We start from the raw sequence: 8,852 nt of genomic DNA on the forward strand, positions 1-8,852 counted from the left end.
ACATTCCTCCCCCCCCTTAAGGGGGCGATTCTCCGAGCTCCCGCCGGGCCTGAGAATCGCCGCAACCGCGCCACGATGCCCCGACGCCGGCAGGCGATTCTCCGAGGTGCGGAGAATCGGCGCCATTTGTGCCGGCGGGTTTGGTGCGGCGCCGGCCGCTGGAATCGGCGGGGCCGCCGGTTTTCCGGCCCGGATGGACCGAGCGGCCGCGCGGATACGGCAGAGTCCCGCCGGCGCCGTTCACCCCTGGATACTGCCGGCGGGAACGCTGCGCGAACGGTCGGGGGCGGCCTGTGGTGGGGGGAGGCGGGCTCCGTCCCCAGGAGGTGCCTCCGATGGGGTCTGGCCCGCGATCGGGGCCCACCGATCGGCATGCCGGCCTCTTCCCCCTCCCCCGGGCCTACTTCCCTGCACGGCCGACCCCTGAGCACCGATGCCATGTTGAGTCGGGGCCGGCGCGCTGAAGAGTGCGGGGGGAGAGTCCCCGCGTGGGGGGGGGGGGGCAGGGAACCCACACGACCCATGGCATTAAGTTGACAGTGGGCAGTTAGCGGTGTGCGCAGCTGCATGTCTGCCTTGCTGACTGCGGCAATGGTGTTCCGTGTCCGTCCAACCTGACCTCAAAGCCCACCTCATGGCCACCCCCCCGCTACTCCCCCCGGCCCTGGCAGCAGACTATGGCGATGTTGGACACTTTCCGTACGCCCTCTCCATCCCCTGCCACGCCGGTTTCCCGATTTTTAAAAGCACAAGTGAACCGCGCCATTGGGAGCTCTGCCCATCGGAGGCGGAGCATCGGGGAGGCCCCGGAGAATAACGGGTCAGGCCTGCTAATGATATGCAAATGGTGTTTACTGTATGTGTGTTCCGGGATGCATTGGCGCCGCTGTCAGAGTGACGGAGAATCCCGTTTTGGCGTCAAATCGGAGCTCGTGCAATTTTGGTGTCAGAACCGATTCTCCGCTCAATCTCGTTCCGCAATTTCGGCATCGATCAACGGAGAATCTCACCCATAGTTTGAGACAGCAGGAAGCGAACTTGAGGAATACTGAGGGTGGCTGAAACCATGTTTGACCAGATGGTTAATAAATGAAATGAAAATCGCGCGTTGTCACAAGTACAAGTTGTCACAAATGAAGTTACTGTGAAAAGCCCCTAGTCGCCACATTCCGGCGCCTGTTCGGGGAGGCTGGTACGGGAATTGAACTGTTCTGCTGGCCTGCCTTGGTCTGCTTTAAAAGCCAGCTATTTAGCCCAGTGTGCTAAACCAGCCCCTATAATATGATAAAGTACAAGAACAGGCAGTGACTGAGGTGGATATCTCTAGTTCAAGAATATTCGTTGAATTGCAGCAGCAAGATTCAGAGATAAAGCAGTTGTTTCAGAAAGCAAATGCAGAAATAGAATCTGAGGCCATGCCGGAGATTGGGCGGGGGCGGGAATCGGGCCGCGCTGGTTGGCGGGACCCCCGCAGGATTCTCCGGCCCGGATGGGCCGAAGTCCCGCCCAGAAATTGCCTGTCCCGCCGGCGTAAATCAAAGCTGGTATTTACCGGCGGGACCAGGCGGCGTGGGCGGGCTTCGGGGTCCTGCGGGGGGGGCGCGGGGCGATCTGACCCCGGGGGGTGCCCCCACGGTGGCCTGGCCCGCGATCGGGGCCCACCGATCCGCGGGCGGGCCTGTGCCGTGGGGGCACTCTTTCCCTTCCGCCTCCGCTACGGCCTCCACCATGGCGGAGGCGGAAGAGACTCTCCCCACTGCGCATGCGCGGGAGCGTCCGGGCTGGAGAATACAGCGGGGGGTCCCGCCAACCGGCGCGGCCCGATTCCCGCCCCTGCCCAATCTCCGGTACCGGAGACTTCGGCAGGGGCGGGGGCGGGATTCACGGCGTCCTACGGCCATTCTCCGATCCGGCGGGGGGTCGGAGAATGACACCCCTGATTTTGGGGGCTCCGAGTCCCTCCGTCTCAGCAAGATCCATCTCCGGGCCACCAGGGAGGAGAAGGCCAGAATATCGGCCTCCCTCCCCCTCCCTTTGCCCCCGGATCCTCCGACACCCCAAATATTGCTAATTCTGGACACGGAGTTACCCTACCTTCCAGGACTTCCAACATAACATCTGCAAATCCCTGCCAGAATTCCCTCAGTTTGGGACAAGCCCAAAACATATGAACATGGTTGGCCAGGCTACCCCCACACTGCCCACATCTGTCCTCCACCTCCTCGAAGAACCTACTCATCCGGGCTACCGTTATGTGGGCCCTGTGGACCACCTTGAACTGAATCAAGCTGAGCCAATCACAGGACGAGGATGCTTTTACCCATTTCAAGGCTTTTTCCCAGTTCAGTCTCCTAGCTCCTCTTCCCACTTCCTCTTCACCTCTCTGATAGGGGCCTCTTCCCACTCTAACAATTCCCTTCATATGTCCGAAACCTTCCCACCTCCAACTCCTGTTTTTGACAGCACTTTATCCTGTAGTCCCCTCAGGGGGAGGCGAGGAACGCTTGGGACCTGCCTCCGTACAAAGTCCCGCACTTGAAGATACCGAAACCCGTTCCCACCCGGCAAGTCAAACTCCTCCTCTAATGACTCCAAGGTCGGGAAGCCCTCCTGGATGAATAGATCCACAAACCTCTCAATCCCTGCCCGCTGCCGTACCTTAAAGCCCCCATCCAGCCCCCCCCGGGACAAACCGGTGATTGGCACAGATCGGTGACCACACTGATGCCCCCTCCAGTCTCATATGCTGCCTCCATTGCCCCCACACCCTCAGGGCTGCCACCACCACAGGACCTGTGGAGTACCGAGCCGGCAAGAACGGCAGGGGCGCCGTCAGTAAAGCCTCCAGACCCGTACCTTTGCAGGATGCTGCCTCATCCGCTCCCAGACCGACCTCTCCCCCACTACCCACTTCCTGACCATCGATATGTTGGCAGCCCAGTAATAGATAATAATGCTCGGGAGAGCCAATCCCCCTTCCCCGCGGGCCCGTTCCAGGAGTGTCCTCTTTACTCTCGGGGTTTTACCCGCCCATATAAACCTCGGTATCGCCACATTCATACTTCTGAAAAAAGCCTTTGGGACAAAAATCGGGAGACACTGAAAAACGAAAAGCAGTCTCGGAAGGACCGTCACCTTCACCGTCTGAACCCTCCCCGCCAGCGTCAGTGGGAGCAGGTCCCATCTACAAAAATCCCTTCTTATTTGATCCACTGCTTTGCCCAAATTTAACTTGTGAAGCTGCCCCCAATCCTTGGCCACTTGAATCCCCAGATACCTAAAACTCTTCCCAACCACTTTAAAAGGTAGCCCCGTCAGCCTCCTTTCCTGTCCCCGTGCCTGGGTCACAAACATCTCGCTTTTTCCCATGTTTAACTTATAGCCTGAAAATCGCCCAAATTCTCCTAATACCTCCATGATTTCAGTCATCCCCCCCCCACCCCCACCGTATCCGTGATATAAAGCAGCAAATTGTCCACATAGAGAGAGACCCTGTGCTCCATCCTCCCTCTCACTATACCCAACCAGGTATTCGCTGCTCTCACAGCCATTGCTAAGGGCTCTATGGCCATGGCAAACGGTAATGGGGAGAGCGGGCATCCCTGCCTTGTCCCCCGACAAAGACTAAAGGGGCGGGATTGTCCTACCTCCCACCCGGTCGGAGAATTGCCGGGGGTGGGGGGGTGGGGGGCGTGAATCCCGTCCCCGACGGCTGCCGAATTCTCCGGCGCTGGGGATTTGGCAGCGGTGGGAATCACGCCGCGCCGGTCGGTGGCCCCTGGCAGCGCCCTCCCCCCCGGCGATTTCCCAGCCCGCGATGGGCCGAGTGGCCACCCGTTTTCGCCGGTCCCACAAGCGTATGTTACGACAGGTACTTACCGGCGGGACCTGGCTCCACAGGCGGGCAACTGCAGCGCGAAGGGGCGGGGGGGGGGGATCTGGCCCCGGGGGTGCCCCCATGGTGGCCTGGCCCGCGATCAGAGCCCACCGATCTGCGGGCGGGCCTGTGCCGTGGGGGCACACTATTCCTCCGCGCTGGCCGGTGTACCAGTCCGCGCTGGCCGGCGCGGAGATGAACCCCCCCCGCGCATTCGCTGGGATGTCGCCAGCACACACTGGCACTCCCGCGCATGTGCCAACTTGTGCCGGCCGGCGGAGGCCCTTCGGCGCCAGCCTAGCCCCTGAACGTGCAGAGGATTCCGCACCTTCGGGGCGGCCCGTCGCAGGAGTGGTTCACGCCGCTCCTTCCCGCTGCAGTTGCCCGCCCCACCGGTTTCCGAAGAACCCCGCCCAGAATTCTGACCGAACTCGGTTAGTTCTTACATTTGCCACCGGGGCCTGGTACAGTCGCCGGACCCATTCCACAAATCCCTGCCCAATACCAAACCTGCCTAAAATATCCCATAGATACTTCCACTCCTCGCGGTCGAAAGCCTTCTCCGCGTCCATGGTGAATACCACCTCAGCCTCGCGCCCCTCCGTTGGCATCATAATTACATTAAGAAGCCGTCTAATGTTGGATGTCAGGTTCCTGCCCTTTACAAATCCCGCCTGCTCCTCCGCAATTATCTCCGGGATTCAATCCTCTATTCAAGTGGCCAGGATCTTTGCCAATAATTTGGCATCTACAGTCAAGAGGGAGATTGGCCTGTACGACCCACAGCTCTCCGGATCCTTGTCCCGCTTCAGGAATGGAGAAATTGGTGCCTGTGATAACGTTGGGGGGCGTACTCCCAGCTCCTTGGACTGTTTAAAAGCCTTAACCAGGAGCGGCCCCAGTAACCCAGAGAACGTCTTATAAAATTCCACTGGGAATCCGTTGGTTCCCGGGGCTTTACCCGATTGCATTGCCCCCAGTCCCTCTGTCACCTCCCCAAATCCAATCGGGCCCCCAGGGCCTCCACCAGCTCCTCGTTTACCTTCGGGAACTCTAGCCTCTCCAGGAATTTATTCATGCCCTCCTCCCCAATCGGGTGTTCCGACTCGTATAGCTGGCTATAAAATTCCCGGAACACTTCATTCACTGCCCCCGGGTCCGTCACCGTCTTCTCCATCAAATCCTTCATTTTCCCTATTTCTCTCTCCGCCTCCTGTTTCCTCAGCTGAAGCGCCAGCATCCTGCTCGGTTTCTCCCCATGTTCATATATTGCCCCTTTTACCCTCCTCAGCTGACCCTCCGCCTTTCCTGTGGAAAGGAGACCAAACTCCATTTGAAGTCTCTGACGCTCCTTCAGGAGCTCCTCATTTGGAGACACCGAGTATCTCCTGTCCACCTGTAAGATATCTCCTACCAATTTGTCCAGCTCCGACCGCTCAGTGTTATCCCTGTGGGCTCGAATCGAAATACATTCCCCTCTAATCCAGCAGAGGGCAGTAGAGCGGAGCTGCTGATTGGCTGTTGCCGGGGAAATTTGCATACGTCCGTGTGCTCACCCTAACTTGAAGGTGTACCTGAGCAAGAGACTCTAGCTGTTCAAGTGAAGACAAGCATCCAGCAGAGGGCAGTAGAGCGGAGCTGCTGATTGGCTGTTGCGGGGAAAATTTGCATACCTCCGTGTCCTCACCCTAACTTGAAGGTGTACCTGAGCAAGAGACCCCAGCTGTTCAAGTGAAGACAAGCATCCAGCAGAGGGCAGTAGAGCAGAGCTGCTGATTGGCTGTTGCGGGGAAATTCTGCATACATCCGTGTGCTCAGCCTAACTTGAAGGTGGTTTGTGGAGGAGCTGTTGTCAAGTGACACTTGCTGAGAGATAGATTGCTGAGAAGGGGAGTGAATAACAGGTAAGCTCTTTCTTTCTTTTTCTTGTTTTATCTAGAGGGGATGGCAGGGAAGGTCGTGCAATGTTCCTCCTGCAGAATGTTTGAGGTGAGGGATGCCGTCAGTGTCCCTGCTGATTTCACCTGTGGAAAGTGCACCCATCTCCAGCTCCTCAGAAACCGGGTGAGGGAACTGGAGCTGGAGCTGGATGAACTTCGGATCATTCGGGAGGCAGAGGTGGTCATAGATAGAAGCTTCAGGGATGTAGTTACTCCGAAGAATAAAGATAGATGGGTGACGGTGAGAGGGGCTGGGAGGAAGCAGTCAGTACAGGGATCCCCTGTGGTCGTTCCCCTTAGTGACAAGTATACCGCTTTGGATACTGTTGGGGGAGGGGACTTACCAGGGGTAAGCCATGGGGTACAGATCTCTGGCACAGAGTCTGTCCCTGTTGCTCAGAAGGGAAGGGGGGAGAGGAGTAGAGAATTAGTCACTGGAGACTCCATAGTTAGGGGGATAGATCGGAGATTCTGTGGGAACGAGAGAGACTCGCGGTTGGTGAGTTGCCTCCCAGGTGCCAGGGTGCGTGATTTCTCGGATCGTGTTTTTGGGATCCTTAAGGGGGAGGGGGAGCAGCCCCAAGTCGTGGTCCACATAGGTACCAACGACATATATAGGAAAAGGGATAGGGATGTAAGGCAGGAATTCAGGGAGCTAGGGTGGAAACTTAGATCTTGGACAAACAGAGTTATTATCTCTGGGTTGTTACCCGTGCCACGTGATAGCGAGATGAGGAATAGGGAGAGAGAGGAGTTGAACACATGGCTGCAGGGATGGTACGGAAGGGAGGGTTTCAGATACCTGGATAATTAAGGTTCATTCTGGGGTCGGTGAGACCTCTACAAATGGGATGGTCTACACCTGGACCAGAGGGGTACCAATATCCTGGGGGGGAAATTTGCTAATGCTCTTCGGGAGGATTTAATCTAATTCAGCAGGGGCTTGGGAACCTGAATTGTAGCTCCAGTATACAGGAGGTTGAGAGTAGTGAGGTCAGGAGTAAGGTTTCAAAGTTGCAGGAGTGTACCGGCAGGTAGGAAGGTGGTTTAAAGTGTGTCTTCTTCAATGCCAGGAGCATCCGGAATAAGGTGGGTGAACTTGGGGCATGGGTTGGTACCTGGGACTTCGATGTTGTGGCCATTTTGGATACATGGATAGAGCAGGGACAGGAATGGTTGTTGCAGGTGCCGGGGTTTAGATATTTCAGTAAGCTCAGGGAAGGTGGTAAAAGAGGGAGAGGGGTGGCATTATTAGTCAAGGACAGTATTACGGTGGCAGAAAGGACGTTTGATGAGGACCCGTCTACTAAGGTAGTATGGGCTAAGGTTAGGAACAGGAAAGGAGAGGTCACCCTGTTAGGGGTTTTCTATAGGCCTCCAAAAAGTTCCAGAGATGTAGAGGAAAGGATTGCAAAGATGATTCTGGATAGGAGCGAAAGCAACAGGGTAGTTGTTATGGGGGACTTTAACTTTCCAAATATTGACTGGAAACGCGATAGTTCGAGTACTTTAGAAGGGGCCGTTTTTGTCCAATGTGTGCAGGGGGGTTTCCTGACACAGTATGTAGATAGGCCAACGAGAGGCGAGGCCATATTGGATTTGATACTGGGTAATGAACCAGGACAGGTGTTAGATTTGGAGGTAGGTGAGCACTTTGGTGATAGTGACCACAATTCGATTACGTTTACTTTAGTGATGGAAAGGGATAGGTATATATCGCAGGGCAAGAGTTATATCTGGGGGAAAGGCAATTATGATGCGATGAGGCATGACTTAGGATGCATCAGATGGAGAGGAAAACTGCAGGGGATGGGCACAATGGAAATGTGGAGCCTGTTCAAGGAACAGCTACTGCGTGTCCTTGATAAGTATGTACCTGTCAGGCAGGGAGGAAGTGGTCGAGCAAGGGAACTGTGGTTTACAAAGCAGTCGAAACACTTGTCAAGAGGAAGAAGGAGGCTTATGTAAAGATGAGACGTGAAAGTTCAGTTAGGGCGCTCGAGAGTTACAAGTTAGCTAGGAAGGACCTAAAGAGAAAGCTAAGAAGAGCCAGGAGGGGACATGAGAAGTCTTTGGCAGGTAGGATCAAGGATAACCCTAAAGCTTTCTATCGATATGCCAGGAATAAACGAATGACTACAGTAAGAGTAGGGCCAGTCAAGGACAGTAGTGAGAAGTTGTGCTCGGAGTCTGAGGAGATAGGAGAGGTGTTAAATGAATATTTTTCATCAGTTATCACACAGGAAAAAGACAATGTTGTCGAGGAGAATACTGAGATTCAGGCTACTAGACTAGAAGGGCTTGAGGTTCATAAGGAGGAGGTCTTAGCAATTCTGGAAAGTGTGAAAATAGATAAGTCCCCTGGGCCGGATGGGATTTATCCAAGGATTCTCTGGGAAGCTAGGGAGGGGATTGCTGAGCTTTTGGCTTTGATCTTTAAGTCATCTTTGTCTACAGGAATCGTGCCAGAAGACTGGAGGATAGCAAATGTTGTCCCCTTGTTCCCTCAAACTCCCTCGAGAAAGGGAGTAGAGACAACCCCGGTAACTATAGACCAGTGAGCCTTACTTCTGTTGCGGGCAAAATCTTGGAAAGGTTTATAAGAGATAGGCTGTATAATCACCTGGAAAGGAATAATTTGATTAGATATAGTCAACACGGTTTTGTGAAGGGGTCGTGCCTCACAAACCTTATTGAGTTCTTTGAGAAGGTGACCAAACAGGTGGATGAGGGTAAAGCAGTTGATGTGGTGTATATGGATTTCAGTAAAGCGTTTGATAAGGTTCCCCACGGTAGGCTACTGCGGAAAAAAGGGTGGTGGTTGATGGGAAATGTTCAGACTGGAGTCCAGTTACCAGTGGAGTACCACAAGGATCTGTTTTGGGGCCACTGCTGTTTGTCATTTTTATAAATGACCTGGAGGAAGGCGTAGAAGGATGGGTGAGTAAATTTGCAGATGACACTAAAGTCGGTGGAGTTGTGGACAGTGCGGAAGGATGTTACAAGTTACAGAGCGAATTAGATAAGCTGCAGCG

Source organism: Scyliorhinus torazame, chromosome 16 (genome assembly GCF_047496885.1).
Source record: "Scyliorhinus torazame isolate Kashiwa2021f chromosome 16, sScyTor2.1, whole genome shotgun sequence".
In the NCBI taxonomy this organism is placed as follows: domain Eukaryota; kingdom Metazoa; phylum Chordata; class Chondrichthyes; order Carcharhiniformes; family Scyliorhinidae; genus Scyliorhinus; species Scyliorhinus torazame.